Below are 23,601 nucleotides of genomic sequence, written 5' to 3'. Positions count from 1 at the left end.
CGTCATATTGTTTTAATTTATATTTAAAACTAAAATAAAACTGAGCAATTGCGCGCGATTCAAAAATCACGAGGGAATAGAAAAAAGTAAAACAAAAGGACTTTATCACCTTTTTTTTGTGTCGTGTTCGCTCATTATTTTGTCATTTTGTTCAAATATCTGTTGAGCGCGCGCGAACGACACCCACGTCAAATTATCTCCTTTTCGCCCTACTAAACAAGAAAACACTTTCGGTCCTTTTTTGTGTGTTAATTTTTTATTTTATATTTTTTTTCAAGAAAAAAAGGTTTAAATACTTTCGAATATAGTAGAAGTTACGCGACAGAATTTGCTCTAATTCAAAAAAAAAAAAAATCCCCGATAAAAATCTAGACAAGTAAAACAAATGAAAGATCATAAGCAATACACGAACATTGTAGGTAAAGCTCGAGGTAGAACAGAGAAAATGAGAGAGCGATATCTTAATTAAGAAATGTCGGCAACATCTGTGTTTCTAATTTCCTTTAACATAAAATATCTCAAGATAGTGCCTCGTTCTTCGTAAATCCTTGACGTGCATTATATTCGTGAAAAATCCTAAAAATTGCATTTTTGTCCTTTTTTTCTTGAGAAAAAATGCACTTTAGTACAAAAAATTTCATTTCCCGCCAAAATTTTGGCGCCAAAAATGTTCAATCGAAAATGAGCAAAAAAAAAAGAGATGAAGAAAGAAAAAAAAAGTAATAATCGGAGTAAAGTTATTTAGATAAGTGAAACATTTTTATGATTGAACCTTTTTTTCTTTTCCTCGTCGCCACGTCGCTTTAAATGATCTTTAGAAATAATAGAGCAGGGGGTGATTTTTTCTTTATTTTTTTTTCTTTCCTATTTTGTCAAGTTTCTCTAAAAAAAAATCTTATTAGTAAACTAGAAAACTTCCGCTCATTGTATTTTTAATTAAAAATTGTATCATAACACAGTTTTTCCATCTTCTTAACATTTTCAAGAACATTTTGTTATTTTATGGAAGAAAATTCTCCTTCGTGCACGCTATGGCAATGAGCATTATCTCATTAAAAAATAAATATTGTTTTTGTATTCTTTCCGCTTTTTTTCTTCTTTTTCTTTATTTTTCTCTTTTCTTGCTATTGTTTCGCAAGTAAGTTCATTATTATTATTTTTTTTCTTCATGTTTTATTTTATTTTATATTTAAATTAGATAAATATGTTTCCTTATTATTTTTGTATTATTTTATGAAATCAGAGCTTCCTCTTTTGTGACCTGATTGTCATTTGATCGTTAATAATTTTTTTTTAATATTAAGTATAAGAAATTTTTTGAAAAATATGTGAAAAGAAAATTGTTTAGAAAAAAAAAGTTTTCTGTTCCAACAAATAAAGTCACTTTAAAAGTTTAGTGCGACATTGTTGAGAAATTTCACATCTTTAGTTGTAGTTTTTAACGTTGACAAGAGTTTCTTAAAGTTTTTTAATGGAAGATGTTTTTATAAAGAGGTTAAACAAGTCGTAATAAAAACGGATTTTTAGAGTAATTTCTAACTTTTCAAAAGAAATTTGTATAAAATTTGTCAAGAGATGTCTCTTTAACTTAAAATTTTATCAAAAATTCTCAATAGAGGGCTCTTTATTTAAAATTTAGTTCAAAATTTTTACACACGATGGCTTTTATATTTAAATTAAGTTTATGAAACGGTCGATAGATGGCGTTTGAAACTAAATTTTGAATAAAAATGACAACAGAGGTCGCTTCGAATTGAATTTTTAAAAAATTGACGCTAGATGGCTCTTTATAAAAGTTTTTAGTTCGAAAAATTGTCGTTAGAGGTCTCTTTACAAAAAAAAAATCAATAAAAGCGCTTCTATCATTTAGTTTTTTTCCGTTCTCGAACAAAAAATTTTCATACTTCATTAATTCACAAAACTTCCTCAAACCAACTTCTCTAAAAGTAGGCCATCTCTTCACGTTGCTGCGCCAAATCATCTGAACAGGCAATTAGCAACATCAAGAGCCTTGCGAGAATATGAAAACGAGAAAAAAAATCAAGAAAATATGACAATTCAGATAATTAGATAATCATCATAACAATTCATTCATTTATTAAGGAACGACTCGACATCATGAGGGAGATGAGATAATAATGAAAAAAACGACGAAACAAAATTAAATAAGAAGATAATAAGCACATCAATTTTCGCAGGTAGCAAAAACAGACACGAACACTCAAATATAGACTCGAAAAAATATATTTAATGCTCCAAAACAGTTTACTTATTAATTTTCTTCCGAAAAAAAAAATTCTTAGTCCATTCGCTTACGTGATTTCCGTTGCTTTTTGATACGCTTGTCATTTCGATATTATTAAAAAATATAAAAATAGAAAGAGAAAAGACGTGATTATGATGATGATATGCATTTGAGAACCTGGATTTGCTACAAATTTAGGCATATCGCACGATTTGTATACGGAACATTAGGAAACGTGATCCCGGAACAAAATACGAAAAAAAATAATAATAAAAAATAAAATAAAGAAGAAAATATTAGAAAATTCGTGACAAAATTTTAATTTCTTGAATTAAGAACGACTTCATGACATTTGAAATAAAAAAAAGTATAATTTGATTTTTATCAACTCATGTCACGAGATTCTTTAAAAAACATTAAAAATCTACAAATGTGATGAATTTTATTTTTTTTCTCACGTTTGAAAAGGAAATTCGTAAAAAAATCTCATATTTATTTTAAAAATATATTAAAATATTAATTATTAAAAAATATTAATTTTTAAATAAATTTTATTTAATTAATTAAGTTAAAATAAAATATTAACTAAATTATATTTTTAAATTTAATATTATATTAATTTTTTATTAAAAAAAAATTTTTTTTAAATTAAAAATAAAAAAAAATAAAATGTATAAAAAATATATTTTTAAATTAATATTTTATTATTATTTAATTTTTTAATAAATTTTTAATTAATTTTATAATTTTATTAAAATTAAATATTTATGAACAATTTTTAATTTTATTATTTTTTTTTTATTTAATTTAAAATTAAAAAATAATAAAATATTAATTTTTATTTTTTTTTTAATTTTTTAAATTTTATTAAATTAAATAATTAATTAAAATTATTATTAAAATTAATAAAAAATTTTTTAAATTATAAATCATCAAAATTATTTTTTTTTTTATTTTAATTAATTAAAATTTAATACGAAAAATAACTTTAAAAAATTATTATAAATTTTATTTAAAATGGAAACGCCTTGCTCTTTATTCACAAGTGTCAAAAGTAAATCTTCTCACAGTTACTTTATTGCCAATTACACTTTGTAACAAAAAAAAACATGAAATGAAGCCAAATGGCAAATAACCATTTAAATATATCCTCACAACATTTACTTTTTTCCTGTCTCTGCAGCTTCCACGCGTTGTTCTTTGTTTGTCGACCGTAATTGTGTTCACAAAAAAAAAGAAAAAAAAAAATACTCTCGTTACCTATTTCCAGCCAGCAAACATTTAGGTGTTAAAGAATTTTTCGCTAAAATAGAGCTCTGATCTCATAACGTTGTTATTTCGCATTGTTTCAAGTCCTGAATGTATGTTATTTTGTATTTTGTTTTGTTTGTCTTTTCATCTGTCGCACACTCGTGTGTTCACTGTCAAAAGGTACGCGCGCGCCGTTGTTAAATGCAAAGTTATCATAGGGGAGTAATATCCACACACACATCTGTGAGTGTCTCGTAAAATTAAATGAGTGTTGTTGTTGTTTTTTTTTTGCGTGTTTTTCATCCTCAACGTTCGCTTTGTCGTCGTCATCTTTTTACATATGTGAAAACAAAAAAAAAAAGTATAAAATTATTTTATGCGGTAGGTAAAGCAGCCTGCAGAGAAACATGTTTCTGACCTTTTTTTTACATCATTTTGCTTTACATTTGTCGTTTTTTGTTTGTTTGTTTGTTTTCTTTGAATGAAAAATAAAAAAAAAAACAAAATGTATAATAATAAAATAATAAAAAAAAACAAACAAACAAGACGAATAAATATGTAAAAAAAGTCAATAAATCGAATGTTTTGTGTGAAAAATGTTGACGTAGGTTTTTAGAGAGAAAAACTGAAGATTCCAGACAACAGATTTGACCTAAAATTTGAACTCGCAACGACTGGCAGACACAAAAAATGTTGTAATAGTTGTGGAATGTAATCCTTACTGCATTGGATTTCACATGCGTGGCAATTTAGCTTTTTTTTTACTGAGTAACGATGAAAAAATGAAAGGGATTTTTTTTTTAAATATAAAGCGATTTTTTTGCAATTACTACTAATCACTAAAAAATTTATGAAAAAAATTTTTGTCTTTTTCGTTCGAATTTTTTAACTAATTGCTTTTTTTTAAAATGTATGAATTTTTGTTTGTTTGGTTGATTTTTTTTATTAAAATTTATTTTTTTGAGTGAAAAATTCATTAAATTTATTAAATATTCATATGAAAATAAAATATTTTATTTTTAAATTATTTTACTTGATAAAAAATTATTTTTCATAAAATAAATTATATTTTAATAAATTTTGATTTCAAACATAAAAAAAAAATTCAATTTTTTAAGTTAATTTTAAATAATTAATTTTAATTTTAATGAGATAAAAATAATTTTTTTAACATTAAGTACTGGATTAAAAAATTATTTTATTCGATAGAAAACATTTTTAACGAAATTCAAAAATTAATTGTTGAAAAAAAAATAATTAATTATTTAGTAATAAAAATTAATTTAAACTAAAATTAAAATATATTTTATTTTATTATATTTTTTTTTATTTTTTTAAATTTTATTATATATTTTTATGTTTTTTTTATATATTTTAATATATTTCATTTTATTATTTTATTATATTTTTTTTTTTAAATTAAATTTTAATTTCTGATAACTTAAATTAATTTTATCGGATTAAATTTTAATATTTAAATATTTTAATTTAAAATATTTTTAATTTGCTATTTTAATTTCAAAAAATAAATTTTAAAAAATCAAATTTATAAATATTAAATTATTAAAAATTATAAATTATAAAAACATTTTTTTTATAGATCCTTTATATTTAGTCAATGAGGGGTTTGTTATTCGGTTCGTACACGTCTCACGGCTTTCCCTTAATAGATAGAAGGTTCATTCCTTCGACAGGTCATGCTTATTTTGCTCAACTTAGGTCCCATTTGTGGAATCGAGGCATGATCCCAATGCACAAAAAATTTTCCCCATATAAGAGTTCGAAATTATAACGAAAAATAAACGGTAAATTCAAATTTAAACCGAATCCCAGTGCAAATTTCAAAAATCTAATGATGCAGAAATGTTTGTCTTGTCGAGACGCACAACATTGCCATACATCACTTTTGTCCTACGGTTCTCTAAAATAGACCTCCCATACAAATGACACCTCTTATTATAGATCCTTTATATTTAGTCAATGAGGGGTATGTCACTCATTTCGTACACGTCTCACGGCTTTCCCTTAAAAGATAGAAGGTTCATTCCTTCGACAGGTCATGCTTATTTTGCTCAACTTAGGTCCCATTTGTGGAATCGAGGCATGATCCCAATGCACAAAAAATTTTCCCCATCTAAGAGTTCGAAATTATAACGAAAAATAAACGGTAAATTCAAATTTAAACCGAATCCCAGTGCAAATTTCAAAAATCTAATGATGCAGAAATGTTTGTCTTGTCGAGACGCACAACATTGCCATACATCACTTTTGTCCTGCGGTTCTCCGAAATGGACCTCCCATACAAATGACACCTCTTAACCCAAGGCGGTCACTACAACGAATTTTCTGTGTGTCATTTTTTAGTGTTTAGAGATTTTATGAATAAATAAATGTTAAAAACTACTTCTATACAACACTAAAAAGTAATAAATAAAAAAAATATATGTAAAAAAATATATATAAAAAAATCTGTTATACGAGAAGTTTTCAACTTCAAAAATAGATCATTTATATTCGTCAAGATAAAAAAAAGCGAACTAAAAAGGAATAAACAAGGGCCTTGTGGTAACAAAGTCGGAAAAATTGCCAAGTAATTAAAGTTACAAAATTTTTGACAACAAAAACTTGAATATAAAGGATTTATTTCAGTCTACGTCAGTCCACGATATTTATTCTGAAATAAATCCTTTATATTCAAGTTTTTGTTGTCAAAAATTTTGTAACTTTAATTACTTGGCAATTTTTCCGACTTTGTTACCACAAGGCCCTTGTTTATTCCTTTTTAGTTCGCTTTTTTTTATTTTTTTTTATCTTGACGAATATAAATGATCTATTTTTGAAGTTGAAAACTTCTTGTATAACAGATTTTTTTATATATATTTTTTTACATATATTTTTTTTTAAATATATTTTTTTTAAATAATGAAAACTTAAATTTTATTTTAAAAAAAAGCTCAAATGCATCAACTGTTAAATTCAACGCGACTTTTATTTTTTATATTTTTTAAATAAATCCACAAGTTATTAATTTTTTTATTGCAATTTTTTTTCCTGCACTCCAATTTTACAACAAACGAGAAGCAGAACGAGAGAGTCACGAAACACGGATTAAAATTTGCAACAATATGACCATTGAACATGATTTTGAATGATGCTCAGGTATTATTGTTGCACCGCATCCGCAAATAACAATAAAAAATTATATGAAAAAATGTGCATGTAAATGGTTTTGTTGCAACAACGTCGGATTATGCTCACCCAACAATTTTTTTTCACTTAGAAATAATTGTTTAAACTCTCAAAGTACCAAAAGTGATGATCAGAAAGGTACTTATTAAAACGCACGCATGAATATTCAATAATTTTCCATTATTTTACGAGGAGAAAATATTCACGGAACATGGATTGAGTTTGTTAATTGGTGCAAAAATTGTTTCTCCATAAAATGGATAAAATTCGTTGTAACTCGTTGTTATTCGTGGAATTTTCAAATTATTCGAAGATGAACGAATTTACACCGCGTGAACTTGCGAGTATGGAAAATTTTGAGAAATTGTTGAATTTTAGGAGAAAAACATTGCTGATAGGTCTGATACATTAATTTCAATAATCTAGCAAATAATCTTCTTTTTTCCGTACTTTTGGATGATAAATAAAAAAAATGGAGAAAACACTCGAGGGACACTTGAAGAATATCAAATGAGGGGACAAAATAAACAAATATTAACGATTTTTTCTGCTAGACAAACTTTTTCATCTCAAGTCGTCTGTCGATCTCGAACAAAGGAGAAAAAAAAACAAAACAAGACGTAAAAAGGAAACGATTGTTATTCAATATAAATATCAACATAAACGAGTCTCTCATATTCTTATTTTTTTTCCCTATCAACAATGTAACGAGGTTCGAATCGCGATGACGACACAAACACACGTAATAAAAATTCATCATCAATTCAAGTCACTCGAAGAGACTTTTTCCCGATAATAGAGCGACAGGAAATTAACTATACTCGGAAGAACGGAGTATTTATTATCGTCATCGTCGTCGTTCGTCTGTGAAAATATTTTTCGACTGAATTCCAAAAATGGAGCGATGAAATGTGAACCAATTATCAGACAATTACACAGATGAAATAATGGCGAGACATGTATCGCATCGTAAAAATGTTGCTTTGGTGCGCGGCAAAAATATAAACAAAACGTCATAAATTTGGCATAAATGCGAAAAGAAAAGACAGAAATTTGTTTTTATTTATTGGACGTCATGAGAGATTAAAGTAACAGATGAGGGAGTGAAGTGTGATAAAAATACAAAAGAAAATTAATTTTATGTGATTTTTTTTTAGAAAATTATTTTAAATTATTTTTTTAATGAGAAAATTATCGATTGGTTGGCAATTTTTTGATGTTTTGAAGACATTTATAAATAAATAAAATTTATTATTTTTTTTTAAGTTTGTTAAAAAAAATTTTTTTCAAAATATAAATATTTCATTTATAAGTTTAATGATTTTTTAAATTTCAAATAAACTTCGAGATTTTTTTGTTTCAATATTTTATTTTTCAAAGTAAAATTATTTATTTTAATTTTTAATTGCAACTAATTTTTTTTTTTCGAAATGAAATCTCTTTATTATTTGATCCTACTTTAAAAAAAAAATAATATTTAGTCAAACTATTAAATTTAAAAGTTTTTAAAAAATTAAAAAAAAAAATTAAATTATTAAGTAAATTTTAATTATTAAATTATTAAGAAGATTTATCAAATTAAATAATTTTTTAAATATTTTTTTTTTTATGAAAAAATTATCGATTGGTTGACAATTTTTTGTTGTTTTAAAGATATTTTTTTAAATTTATTTATTTTTTATATAAGTTTAATGATTTTTTAATTGCAAATAAATTTCGAGATAATAAATTAAAATTTTTTTTTTTATTTTAATATATTATTTTTCAAAGTAAAATTATTTATTTTAATTTTTAATTGCAACTGAAAATATTTTATCAAAATAAAATTTGTTATTTTTTTATTGCTTCTATTATTTTCACGCTGTTTAAAATTTTTTAATCATTTTTCCATTATAAATTTTAAAATAATCTAAATTTTTAGTTTAACTATTAAATTCAAAAAATAAAAAAAAATAATTAATAAATTAATTTTTATTAAATTAATTTAATTTATTAAATTGGTTATTCTTTTAATTATTTTTTTTATTTTTTAAAAACTTTTAAAATTTAGATTTTTTTTTCATTTAAATTTTAGAATTCAAAATATTTAAATGTTTAAAATTAATTTTTTATTTGAAAAACTTTTTAAATAAAATTTTAAAAATAAATTTGAAAAAAAATAACAATAAATATTAAAATTAATTTAAATTAAATTTAAAAGCTAAAATTAATTCAAAGCTAATAATTTTGTTTCAATTTAACGATTTTTATCAGATTTCATTTTTTTAAATTAAAAACAAAAAAAAATTAAAAAAATATTTTTTTTACTCAATGCACATTTTTATATAGAAACAATAACAATAAAACCGTTAATCTCCTGAGCTTTTTAACTTCAAGTGCATCATCAAGACATTTATTAAACATTAATTGAAATATGTTCGATGACCTGTTAAACAACTTGCACAGTTACTTTTTATGTGTCTCGCAACCGGTGAATGTCTCGAGTGCACAATTAAAACTTTTTTTTATTATTATTATTTCAACAGCCATTACTCGAACAAAAAAGGCATAAACAAGCGTTCTTGTCCCCCTGGAGACTAAAAAAAATCTTCTATTTCTCTTCTTCATTTTTTTTTTATTTTAGTTCAGTTTAGATAGACTTTAAAGTCAAATACACGAAAAAAAAAACTTTTTCCATAATTGCATTCGTTGAAATTTTACTCGTTTTCCTCCATTTTTCGCTTTTGCGATTTTTTTCCCCCGCTGAAAGAAAGTTACATGAAAAGAAAAACATCAGAGGACACAAAACGAGCAGCGTTCGTCTTTTGTTCAAGTGTTGCATCATTATACCTTATTTCACGTTATTTCGTTATGATTATGAGTCCACGAGGAGTGTTCCTTTCTCTCCGATGTAATGCAACGAACTGAAAATTCCGCTGCGTAAAAAGAATGGCAAAGGTGCAAGTTTTGAACTTACCTCCAATGTTTGCTGAAAGAAAAGCAATAATGTGGAGAAAAGCAGCAAAAAAAAATAAATAAATAGTTGAAGATGATAATAATGATGATGAAAAAGCGAAGAGCAACAAAAGCGGCAGGAACAACGAAGAAAATAAGGAATTCCGGTATTGTATATGGTGAGGGCTGTAACAGCTGTAATAGTTGCATTTAGATGGAAAAACTTTGCTCTCCAAAAACTTTTGCGAAATAAATTAGGGTTTTTTTTTATCTTGCCTTCGATGATGATGATAGTTTTTTATTCTTTTTGTAATTTTTGTGTGTGGATTTTTTTCGTGAATTTTACTCTGTTGCTTAAAAAGAGATAAAATTTTATTCAAAAGATATTAAATTTATAAATTTAATTTTAAAAGATTTTTTTTTATTTTTTAAAATTTGAATTAGTGATGAGGCGATTTTCAAATTTTATCTAAATTAAAATTAATTAAATTTTTATAATTAAATTTTAAAAAAATAATTAATTTTGTTTTATTTTAGATATTTGCAATGAAAATTATTTTTTTTTTAATTAAAAAAAATATTTCCAAAATTTAGCTTCACAGAAAGAAAAATTAATAATAATAAAATTTCTCAATTAAATTAAAATTATAGTTTTTCTGAATAATTTCTTATTTATTTTAATTAATTTCTATTTAAAAAAAAATGAATTTTTTTTATTTTTTTTTATATAAATATTTTTAAAATTAATTTCAAATAAAAAATAAAAATTAAATTAAATTAATAAAAATTTAAATATTTTTTTTAAATATTTAAGAATTATTTTTTTAAATTTAATTTTAGATTTTATTTTTAATTTAAAAATATTGTTTAAAATCTTAAATTAATTTTATAAAAATGTAAATTTCACCCATTTCCGATCAATCAGGCTTAAAAAAACGTTTGCACTTCCTAAACTTTTGTCTATCCCGCATCCTGTTTCCTGAATATTATGCATCGAAAAAAAAAACAAATAATCGCATGAAAAATGTAAATATAAATAAAGAAGTTTTATATGAAATTTAAAAAAGTTTGTCGAATGCAATTTTCGGAAAGTCGAACAAATGCATCAGCGTGCGAAACTGAACAAACTGCAAACTGTAATCCTGTCAAAGTAAATTGCATTTTTATCATCTCAAAACTTTGGATTTGAAAATTCGATAGAAATTTATGATGATTCCTGAAAACCCCTTTTCCCCATTGAAACGGTGAATTAAATTGTTTTCACCGATAACGTCAATCAATTCAGACAAATTTGAACATCATTCTCGTCTTCTCTTGTTTTTGCGGCAGCGAAACGTTCAATGGACTTACAACCTCAATAATAATAATCTTCATCATTTTGTGTTTGACAAACAGAATTGCGAACAATATTTGGGGCACAAAAGATCGCCAAGCAATTCATGACAAAGCCATCAATAATTTTACGAAGCACAATGGAGACGACGACGACAACGACATAACGACACAAATTGAATATCAAAATAAATAAATAAAATATATGCAAATTTATTTTGAACATATTTCCAATTTATGTGAAACTAAATCGAAGCGACATACACTCCAACAACGACATCAATATTCCCGAGCAAATATGCAAAATGCAATTTCTGGAAAGCGGGTTGAAGCATATGGCGATTTACCAATGTCATTCAGTGCACAAAAGTTGTCCGGGGCAATGATTTTTCGATTTTTCAACAAATGTTTGAAATTTTCCATGAAAAACCTTCAAAGAGGAAAATTCGTAATATTTGGCATATGAGTCATTTAGAGCTTTGATCAAAAATTTCTCTTGGTATTTGAAATTCATTTCATATGTTGACATTTGTTGTTTTTACGAGGAAAAAAAATTTTTTGATTGCAAATTTCTCTTCGAAGAAAATTAATAAAAACATTTCCTCAAAATATGTTATAACAAATTAATAAAAAAAATTCTCTGAAACTGCCTGATATTTTTTTTTTATTAATTTTATTTCTATGGAAATAATTAAAAATTTCCTTTAAATATTTTTTTTTGTAAATTATTTTATTTTAAACATAAATTTAATTTTAATTTAATTATTTTAAAATTAATTAATTAATTAATTAATTGAATTTAAATTAATTTTAATTTTTATTAAATTTTATTTTATTATTTTTTATTTAATTTAATTTTATTTAATTTTAAAATTAATTTTAATTTTTTTTATGCATATGATATTTTTAAGAAAATTTAAATCTGTTTAAAAATTTAAATAAAATTTTTAAATAATTTTACATTTGACTTAAATATGTAATTTCCTTTTAAGAAATGTCAAAAAAGTCATTTAAAATATTTGCGAAGAATTTTATAAAACAAAATATTTTCCATTTCCAAAAATATTTCCAAAAATATTTAAAGCGAATAATTTTAATTTTTCAAAATGCGACTTTTTAACAAACCCATTAAACACGAGTTCATAAAATTTCTTGAAAGTTTTTCAAAGAGATTTTTTTGTGAAATGCGATTTTTTGACGTTTCCACGAAACAAAAGCTTTGATCAAACATTCGTAAATTTTACAGTGAGACTCATCGTGGCAAATCTTTCAAAGAAAATTTGAAGAAAATAATAATAATATTTGCTTAGTAACGGATTTACCGAATGACGTCTCAAATTACTTCAAAAAACAAGTCGTCTCCATTTTTATTTTTAAATTTTGCTTAAAATTGATATTCTCGTCAGAATTTGAATTTATTTTTTTTCTTATCAAAGAAAAGCATAAATTTACCCACAAAACGCATTGGACATGAAAAATTCAATTAACAAAATATTTCCTGACATGGTTAGACACTGGCACGTGTACATTCAGGCGAGGCAAAAAAAGAAAGAAAAAAAAAGAAAAAGTTCCTGTTAACAACAAAGAGAACCGAGAGAAATTGCCTGCAAGCAAAGAAACATTTTTCTTCGTCGTCTCCGTTGTTCCAGAGAACTTTTACTTAACTCTCAACAAGATAAGATATTAATATGTGTGTGTGGTTGGTATCTGAGTCGTAAGAGGAAAACAGGACATCATCGATAAGAATGTGCACAAGATTCATTGTTCTAATATGTTTAAAGAGACACACACGAAGATGATGCTGATGATGATACGAAGAAGAGAAGCATATAAAAGATTAAAAAAAACTCTTGTCATCATCTCATCTGTATCTCGGCATGTATATCTGAGTCAACTATAAGTAGGAGGAGTGGAGAACGTAATATGGCATAAATAAATTTGCCGTACGAGAAATTTCATATCTCATCTCGTCCTATTTATTGGTCTGTGGAAAATTTGTGTCTCACAAAAAATTATTTTAATTTTATTTTAAACTGAACTAAATAATTTATTATATTTAAAAAAAAAGTATTTTATTATTAAGTTTATTAATTAATTTTTTTTTTATTTTTTTAATATTTTTATTTTTCGAACTAAAACGTATATAACAAGGATTTGAAATTTTTTCAAATAAACCATAAAATATTAAAATATTTATAAAATAAATTATTTTATGAGTTAAGAACTTTTAATTAATATTAATTAATCATTCGATTTAATATTCGAAAATTTCAAAACCTTGTTTTATACTTTTTAGTTCGAAAAAAATTTAAAAAAACGATTCATAAAAAATATTTAGAAAAATAAAATAAAAATAAAAAAAAACTTATTAAATTCATAAATATTAATAAAAAAAAATAAATAAGATAAAATATTTTATAATTAAAATTATTTTTATTTTTTTTTTAATTTAATTTTTTAATTAATTAATTTTAAATAAATTTAGTTTAATATTAAAAATTTTATTAAAATGAAAAATATTAAAATTTTTTAATAAATGTAAATTTTTTAAAATTTAATATAATTAATAATTATAAAATTAAATAATTATTTAATTTCAAATTTAAAAAAAAATATTTTAAGAAAATTATCGCAAAAATTTTATGACTGCGAAACACAAATTTTTCGCAACAAATATTTGCTGGAAGAACATATCAAGTTCTCATACACATTCCCGATGTCTTTTACTTGTTATTCGTCTTCATAACACACACATGATGAAGTAACGGCATCTGATTTCCAACTTGCTGTTATGTATTTAGTTGCTAAGAATGTAAGTTTAGAGAGACACACAGTTTATTTGTCTTGCGGTTTTCATGCTTGTTTTAACGTCGTCGTCGTCGGCATCATTTAAGCTGTAACGAATGGGTTTTTATGGCATGACAGGTTTTCCAAGCGAAATTTGTTCCCGTTGTTCTTTTGCAGACAAAAACAACCGATGACAAAATGATAAACCACACATGACTAATACATCATCGTGAAACGTCACACACGCGAGAAAAGAAAGATTTTTCATCGCAGCCATTTAGGCAGGAAGTTGTTCGGGATTAAATTTGATCACAACGACTTTAAATTATTATTCTCACACACACGCTCGAAAATCCCCTCGTCTCAAAGTTAACATGAGCACTTTTAATTAGTCTAATTAGTTGTTGCTTATTAATAAATTATGTGGCAACTTATGTTTTTTTCCTCTCATACCTTTTTGCCTTTTTGCGAGAAATTAATTATAAAATTGCTCCTTGTTGCTACGTTTCCTACTTGCTACCTTTTTTGCACTACTTACGGGAATTAAACGCAAAAATAATCGTTAAGTAGGTCGTCGTCTGCGTCATTTCCCTGTCGTTTTGTAACTACTTCTCTTACATTCGTCCTCGTCAATTGATTTTGATTTGAAAGAAAGACGAACAAATTGCCGCCGAGGTTAATGGCGTGTCATCAACTGACAATCAATTCTCAAAATAAGTGAAAGAAACGAAAAAAAAACAGATTGCAAAGTAAGTTGACGACAAAAAAATGTGTTGTTTGAACATACTTGAATAGTTGAAGACACAGAAAGTATTCGACGGGTGCTTTGTGAATAGAAAAGGGATAAATTTTACTTTTAAAAGAAATTTATTAAATTTATTTATAAAAAATTATTTAAATTTAATTATATTTTTTTTTATTTTTTATCAATTTTTGTTATTTTTTATAAATTTATAAAAATTAAAATTTATAATTAATTAAAATTAAAATTAAAAATATTAAATTTAGAACTTAAAAAAATATTTTTTAAATTTTTATTATTTTATTTAAAGTTTTATGTTCTTTTTATTTATTTAATAATTTTATTTTAATTTTTTACATTTTTTTAAAATTCTTTATTTATTTTAAATTTTTTTTTAGTTAATTATTTAATTTTTTTTTAAGTTTGAAAATAATTTTTTTAATTTTATTAAAATAATTAATTATTTTTTTAAACATATTTTTTAAAATTTATGTATTTAACTTATTTTTCAAATAATTAATATTTATTTTAATTTTTTTTTTATTTATTTTATTAATAATTATTAATAATTAATTAATTTTTCTTTAATTATAAATTTTTAAAAACTAAATAATTTTTTATAAATAAATTTAATAAAATAAAAATAAAATTAAATAAAAAAATTATTTAATTAATTTTTATTTTATTTTTAAAAAATTTTTCCTTTTTTTAACAACAGGGCAACAAAAACGTTGCGAACAAGAAATAAAAGGTGACTATTTTTCATTTTTTTTTTTTGTAAGGAATTGAAGTCAAAAAGTGTTTGCGTAACGATACCTCTCACTTTGCATAACAAAATTCGCACCATTAGAAAATCACATATTTTAAACAAATAACATCGATGCCGTCAGATGTAAGTGAGAAGACACAATAGCGAAAAGGTTTTCTTTGTTTCGCTTCCGGCATTCGTTTTCATTGATTTTTGACTTCATTTGATATGCAAAATTTGTGCGAATGAACGTGTGTTTGTCTCCCGTTTTCCAAATAATTATGATAAAAATTCCAACTTCAGGGAGAAAAAATATATTTTTTTTGAAGTGTTACAATAACAAAGCATCATCAATAACTGCGACAAAGACATCACAAAAAAACAACGGAAAAATTGAAACAATACGACGCAATGTGAAAGGCAAAGTGAAAATTGAGAAGGAAATGAAAGAAAACAAGAAAAATGTGTTACGTGATTGAAATACAATCAGAATCAATCATTATTATACACGTCGATGGACTCGTTTCTCCTTTCTTCACGGCTTTTTGTGACAATTGGGGGAGGTGAAGTGTCTCTATTTAACGGAAAAAGGTGTTAGAACGGATCTTTTGTACTATTTTTTTTTTGATGAACAAAGTGAGTTGTTTTGTCTTTAATTGAGTGTCATGTGACACTTTCGTTCCTATTCTTTGTCATTAAAGGTGTCTTTATGAAAAAAAAAATTGAACAAAAAGGAGAAATAAAAAAATTAAAGTAAAAAATGGAAGAAAAAAAAATTGAAAAATTAATTAAAATATGCCAATATTTTATCTAATATAATTTTTTACTAATTAAAAAAAAATTAATAAAAATTTGTAAAATATAATTTATTTAATAAATTCTAATAAAATAAATAATTTTTAATTTTTATAATTTTTTTTAATATTAAAAAATTATAAATTAGTTTTAATAATTTTTTTGTTATTAAACTTAATTTAATTTAAAAATTTTTATAATAATTTTTTTAATAATTTTTTAATTTAATTAAATTAACTTTAAATTTTTTTAATTAATTTAAAATTTAAAATTAAATTAATTTAAAATAAAAAAATTAAAATTAAATTAAATTAAATTTAATAATTAAGTATAATTATTTTTAATTTATTTAAGTAAAAAATATTTTCTATAATATTTTTTTTTCACAAAGAATTAAATTTTTAATTCATAAAAATTTAAATATTCACACATGACATAAAATTATTTAAAAACTACTGAAAAGTATCAAAAAAATGTTAAATCTCTTATCTTCTAACATTTTTGGAAAAAAAAAATACATGAAAAACTTCCCTATAATTGACCGAAATTTGTTCGTTGAAAATATCTGTGTCTGACTTGGAGCAATCAACACCCACACGCATACATTCTCTATTAACGTCAGTTCCAAAATAAATGCTCGAGCTATCTCGCCTCATAAAGAGATAAAAATAAAATATTTTATTATATTAAATAAACTTCTCCGACATAGAATAGTCTCGTGTGTCGTGTGTGTTTTTTGTATAATTGCACACGACTCTCAACATTATTTCCCTTTTGGGGACGAACGAAAAAGCTGCACTAAAACCATGAGAGTTAGTTTGACACAAGAACGTTCCTCCCTTTTAAAATAAAATTTAAATTGTTCCCTTTCCGCTTCATTATTATTAGTATTTTTCATATTACAACAACAACAACGTAAAAGAATAGAAGCGACAGACTCACATATCTTCTTTTATGTTTTTCTCCATTTTCTCATATTTATTATAATGATATACAGGGCTGTTTTGTATTCATTTAAAAACTTTACTAATTATATTTAATATACTTCGTCTTTTCTGCTCACTCGTCGTTGACTCGTAAACACATGTCTTGCCTATGCAAACAAACACTTTCTTAGAACAATTTGTTCAGTGTCGAGTTTGATGGTATTATTACTGCTAGAACTTGAGCTATTTTTAAGTCTCTTAGCTCGGAAATAATGTATGCAGTTTTTACCCGATAAATTTTGTTCCTTTTGTTTGTTTGTCGGTTTAGGCGGCGACGTGTTACATTTTGTCAGTCGTATAATTAAGAGAGAGATAGAGAGCAAATTATTCACAGCACGTCTCGGGCGATGTAAAATTGTTTGCTTTTAATAAAATTTGTTTTTACTTGGAAAAGGTGTGTTGTTGATGTCCCCGAAATTTGGGTAAACAGATCAATTATCTAAACATGTAAATGTTGATTTAAAAAAAAAAATAAATGTCACAAGACACTCCAATTTTTGATAAAATTTAATTTTTTTTACAAAAAAGGCCTTAATTTGAATTTATCAACTATCAGAAAAAATATTAAAAAGTCTATTATATAATTAATAAAAAATTAAATAATTTATCAAACATTTTCATTAATTAAAAGAAATTAATTGATCAATTGAATTTATTTTTTGATAATTAATTTAAAAAGTTTATTAAATAAAAAAATATTTAATACTTAATTAAATAATTTTTTTTTAAATTAATTTAATTGTTTTAGTAAATAAAAAAATTATTATTTAAATTCAATTAAATTAAATTAAAATTGATTAATTTTTTAAAATTAATTATTAAAATTTCATTTATTTTTTTTTAAATATTTAACTTAAATAAATTTTAATTGTTAAAAATAATATTAATTTAATTTGATTAAACTTATTAATATAAAATTAATTTAAGTTTATTAATAAATTGAATTTAATGAAGTTTTAATAATTAATTTAAATTTACAATTAATTAAAAAAAAAAATAATTAACTAATTTTTTTTTGTGTTTTGCTTGGTTTAAATTAATTGGAATAATTATTAATTTTTTTAATTATTTTTTTTTACAAATTTTAAATCCTTGAACAGCTTCCAATTTTTTGATTTTTGTTTTTTAATTTTTTTAATGTGTTTAATTTTTTGTTATTGCTTTTTCTTTATTTGTTGACGAATTCTTCATCTATGTGATTATCAAGCACTAAAAAATAAAATAATTTTTTTTTATAAATAATTTAAAAATAATTAAATAAATTAATTTAGAAAAACTCACTTTTTTAAGAAATTTTTCAAAAAATCTTTTTTCTAAAAATAAAAAAAAAATATTAATGGAAAAATTTTAAAAAATTTTTTACCTACTTCCAAATTTGTTTTTGAATGAAATAAGTTTTCCCAATATTAATTAACAAAAACTCACAAAAACAACATTGATCCATCGGGCAAATTGTTTTGCTTTTGGATGACAAAAAAAAACAACATTTGTGGTTGTTTCGCAATTTTGTAAATAAATTTTTATTTTTGTGTGTCAGTCTGTCGAGCGAGAGCGAGGGCGAAGAGGCAAAAGAATTGTGTCACAGCTGCAATTCAATGCGGATGATGATCATTATGTCCGTACAGTATTTTCGTTCGCTGTGTGTGTTTTCGGTTTGTTTTTGAGGGTAAATTCACCGTAGAAATGGATTTAGATTAGTATTATTATATCCTCTCCTCTATCTCTTCGTTCCGTTCTGCCTTCAAACAGTGAATAACAACTAGCACAGATTTCGCAAAACTAACGAAAAACAACATTTGAACATTGCTCAACATTGAATAAGAGACCGAAATGGTTAATGGTTTGTGGATTTAATGGTCGGAACATATTTGTTTAACGTTATTTTAATTTTGCTTCGAATCGACGACGACGAAGACGACGGAGCCTAATGACATCGAGTTGTGACACAAACAAGAGATTTTTCTTTCTCGGATCGCATTTCCTGCTTTAAAACGAAGGAAAAGTGCGTCTCCGGTTGGAAAGTGAAAATTAATGTTTGTGTCTCGAATCCATTTACTGGTTAAAATAATGACTTGAAAATAAATGTTTTGCTCCTGGAACATGTCGAATGGTTTATCGCCACAGAAGCAACGAAGCAATTTAAGATGTTTTCTCCATTTTGTGGCAGAAAAGAAAGAAAAATTCAGACACACAAAATTCCATCTACCATTTAACTCGGGAGGAAATAAAGAAATGTACATTTTGTGGCTCACATCTTGCGCGCCGCATATAAAACATCTAAATGGGTTTCTTTTGCTCAGTCTCAGGCTGCAAAAAAAAAAAACATTTATTTTTGTGTGCATCTGAAAAGCTTATTATTTTTAGTAGTTGTGCATTTTTGTGTGAGAGCCATTATTATTATTATTACTCTGCTTTCTGCTATTCCACATAGAATAAATGCACACAAAAGAAATGAAGATGTTGCCTTATTTTCGTAAACGAAATGCAATAAAAGAAGCGAGGGAAACATGCAACTCGCAAACATAAACAATCACATGGAAATCTCACATGCACTTAACAACGGAAACGAAATCCTTTTTTAACTCACATTTTTGTTGCATGTACGGGTTATTTATCGTACCAATAATGCTTGTACTTATTTTAATTTTTTTGTTTGTGTTTTGTTAGAACGCGTCTTCTTGCCTTTTGTGATGACTTTTCTTTCTTCATTCTATGGGTAAATTATTTGTTGACACGGTAGGATGGAAAAAATGCTGAAATTAAATAAAAACAAATATTAAATAATTATTAATAATTAAATTAATTTTTTTATTTAAAAAATTAAATAATGTAAAAAATTTAATTAGAGAAATTATTTTAATTTAATTAATTTAAATTTTTTAATTAATTTTAATTTTTTTATAAAATAATTTATATCTGATTTCTGTTTTTTTTTTATTTATATTAATTATTATTTTCATTTTATTTAATTTTAATTTATATTCCTTACCTTTCTATATTTAAAAAAAAAAATATTTGACCTTAATTTTTTTTTTTAAATAAAAAAATATATTTAAAAAAAATAAATATGATATTATTATTTTTTTTAAAAAAATTAAATTAGAAAATTAATAAATAAATCTGCTCTTAATTCAATAACATAAAAAAATTTTAAATATAGTTTTAAGTTAATAAAAATAAAAAAAAATAAATATTTTAATTTAGTTTTTAAAAAAAATAATCTAAAAAAATTATGATAACCTTAAAAAAATAAATAAGAATTTTTAACTTAAGAAAAAATTTATTAAATATAAATAATATATAAAAAAAATTAATTTTTAAAAAAATTTTATTTTTTAAATATTATAAATATATTTATAATAATAAATGTCCTTATAATTAAATTTGAAAAATTTAAAAAAAATAATTTTTCGAAATATTTTTTTTTTTTCAACTTAAACCCATTCCATCCAACCGTTATTTTAATGAAAGCAAAATATTTGTTCCTTCAGTTTTGTAGAGATCTCTCTCATTTCAAAAAAAAAATGTCGGTAGCGACATAGTAAATATTTTGTGCTATTTTTTAAACGCTAAATAATGTAATGTTTGTTTTGAGAAAACAACATTTTCCATGTTTAGTAATTTTTTCTCAAAATTACTCGTTATCCATGCACGACTTCCATTTTAAATTTATACAAACATGTATGTGTAATTATTTCATTTCAAAAGTAATTTACTTTTAAAAGCTTTTAAATATTTTTCGTGCCACAAAATTACGAAAAAAATAAATGTATAAATAATTCTCTTTCGTAAACCTCTTATTTAACTTTTATATTTTTTTCAGCTTTTTAGTTACATAGAAAATCATTTGAAATAATTTTTTTCTTTTTTTCCGCAAATCTACACAAACGCAAATAATAAAGTTGTAAAAATATTCCACAATCATCGTTAACGGATTATCGTGCCAAATACACGTTCTCTTGCACAAATATTATTTTTCATTCAAATTCACACACATTCTGAAGTTAGAATCTAATTTAATGGAAAATTCTAAATGAATTTTTAATGTTGTGTGCCATTTCAATCATTTACATATACGACGAGTTTGAGTACGAGAGCAAAAAAGGTAGATCTGTTAGTTATGAGATGAAAGTGCCGCTGTGGCTATGCATTGGCGAGTAGCAAGTAGCGATGAATATGAAATGGGTCATTTGAATAAATTAAAAAGTTGTGTGCTGGAGAGTTACAGAAGACTGATGATGAAAAGTTGGCATGGGAGTAAATGATATAATCGCATTTTTAAATATTTTTTGGATTAAATTGTAAAAAAATAGATGAATTAGTCAAATAATAACTAATTAATAAATATTTATAATTTAATATAGATAAAAATTTTTACACTTCTCATTTTCGTACTCCTCAAAATAAGTTTTAAAAAATCTAAAGAAATAAGTATTAAAATAATTTTAAAATTATCTTAGTTTAAAATTTTTTTATATTTGCTCAAATTTTGATTTTTTCATAAAATTCCAAAATATATGAAAAAAAATTGCTCAAATTTTAAATTTTCTCATTTTTATATTCCTCAACATACAAATAAAAAAATTAAAGCTCAATGATTGATTCAATAAAAAATAATTTAACAACAAAAATTAAGAAAAATAATATAAAAAAATATTTAAAATTAATTAATTATTAAAATTTAAAAAAAATATATAAAAACTTATTGAAAAATATTTTTGTAACTTACCAAAACTTTCACTTTTCAACAAAAATTTGGCGTTTTTCATTTTCGTACTCCTCAATATATAAGTTTTAAAAATTCTAAAGAATTAAAAATTAAATTATTAATTTAATAAAAAATATTTTTAAAACTAAATTTAAGAAAAAATAATTAATATAATTTTATAAAATTTTTGACTTTATTTATTTTTTTTTTTTTATTTTCTAAAAAAATATTTTACTAATTTTTTTATTTTTAAAAATAAAATAAATAAACTAGTTATAATAAATAAAGTAAAATTATAATTAAATAATAAATTTCTAACTTACCGAAAATGTCAGTTTTTAACATAAATTTGACATTTCTCATTTTCATACTCCTCAAAATATTATTTTTTAAAATTCCCGCCATTTTTGCTTCTCAGACAAATATCTGGTAATAAAACCACTTTTTTCCAAAAATTCTTTAAAATGCAAAATTTCATTCTCAAGCCATGTACACTTGATGGACTTTTAATGCACATTAGAATCCATGCGTTATATTTTTCAATCAACTCATAGCATTCAATCATCATTACTGCAGTTCGTTGAACACAAAAGTACTCGTTGTTACCTGTTGTTCTGTGTACATCAAATGAACTGACCATTGTTTTTTCGCCTTTGTTCCTGTTTTTCATTGTTTGGGAAATTCATCTGTCAAAAACTGTTCTAATTTTTTTTTTTTGAATAGAATTTTTTTGCATTTTTCATCAACTCAACAAAGAAAAAAACTTATTCAAATACTGAGATGGAATGTTACATATTGACACGCATCTCTCGGGAAATTTTTACATATCAGGAAAAGGTGCCAAAGGTGTTTTATTGTCACACAGTTACCTTTCTTTTAATGCTTTTCTTGTCGTTCGTTCGTTTTTTTTTAAACAAGTGTTGAAACATGTTCTCTCACTTTTATTATTTATGTTAAATTATTTTTTTCCATTGTGCTCCTTTCATTGTGTTGGCTTGACGAATGAAGCAGATGTGACACATTATTTCCGTAATCGTGTATGACAGACAGGCAGCGGCGGCAGTCTCAAATCGCTTTAATTTAATTGAATTTTCTTTTGAAGTTCGAACGCCTCCATTCGTTCCATTCTCTGAGCAAAAATTGAGTTATCTGATAAAATAAAATAAAATAAATGGAAAAGGCGAAAATATGTTGCGAAGGTCACTTTTGACAAATAAAAGTTGTTTTCACAGAAATTAATTACAATAAACAACACATAAATTATTTTTCGTACAGCCGAGACTTGCATTAATTTGCTTGTAATCGTCTGAAGTAGGCTGAATCATGAATCAATATTTAGCTGTCAAAATGACAATGTGATAAATTATGAACTGGAAGACGTGTTAGGGTGACAATTTTTCGTAAAAAAGCCAATTTCCATGATTTTTCCTTGATTCGAGTGCAAAACGAGCGAAACTTAATTGAATCGAAATCACGTTCATCATAAATATTCTCACTCGTTCGCCTATTAGGAGTTCGTTGGAGGGTTACATGTGTTGTTGGCTGTTACTCAATTTTCAACCTTTGTTGCATTGACAATGGATGAAAAATGGTTTGCTTCAGCTGGAATTATGTGCGCCTTAAAAAGACGATAAATTTTATTCGGTGCGTTATTAGAACGTAAAACTGTTAAAGATTTTATGTGGCCTCGTTCTCATTTTTGCCTTGCGACATTTTGTGACAATCATTGCTTTATGACAACAAGTACATGCTGCCGTCGTGCTGCTGACGAATGACATGACGACACATGATGGGCGTGATGAGATGTGTTGTCTCGTTCTCTCGATGGATGGCTTTTATTATTGAAAAAGTTGATAATATTTGATGATAGCCTTGAGTACATGA

The 23,601-nt window shown here is 24.0% G+C and overlaps 1 protein-coding gene across 2 annotated transcripts in view; it reads left to right on the top strand.

Moving 5' to 3' along the window:
• Positions 1-23,601, top strand: part of LOC134830653 (neural-cadherin-like) — a 165,737-nt gene that overhangs the window by 56,589 nt on the left and 85,547 nt on the right. The window lies entirely within an intron of this gene.

This window comes from Culicoides brevitarsis, chromosome 2 (genome assembly GCF_036172545.1).
Source record: "Culicoides brevitarsis isolate CSIRO-B50_1 chromosome 2, AGI_CSIRO_Cbre_v1, whole genome shotgun sequence".
Lineage (NCBI taxonomy): Eukaryota > Metazoa > Arthropoda > Insecta > Diptera > Ceratopogonidae > Culicoides > Culicoides brevitarsis.
This window is presented reverse-complemented; position numbering and strand designations above follow the sequence as displayed.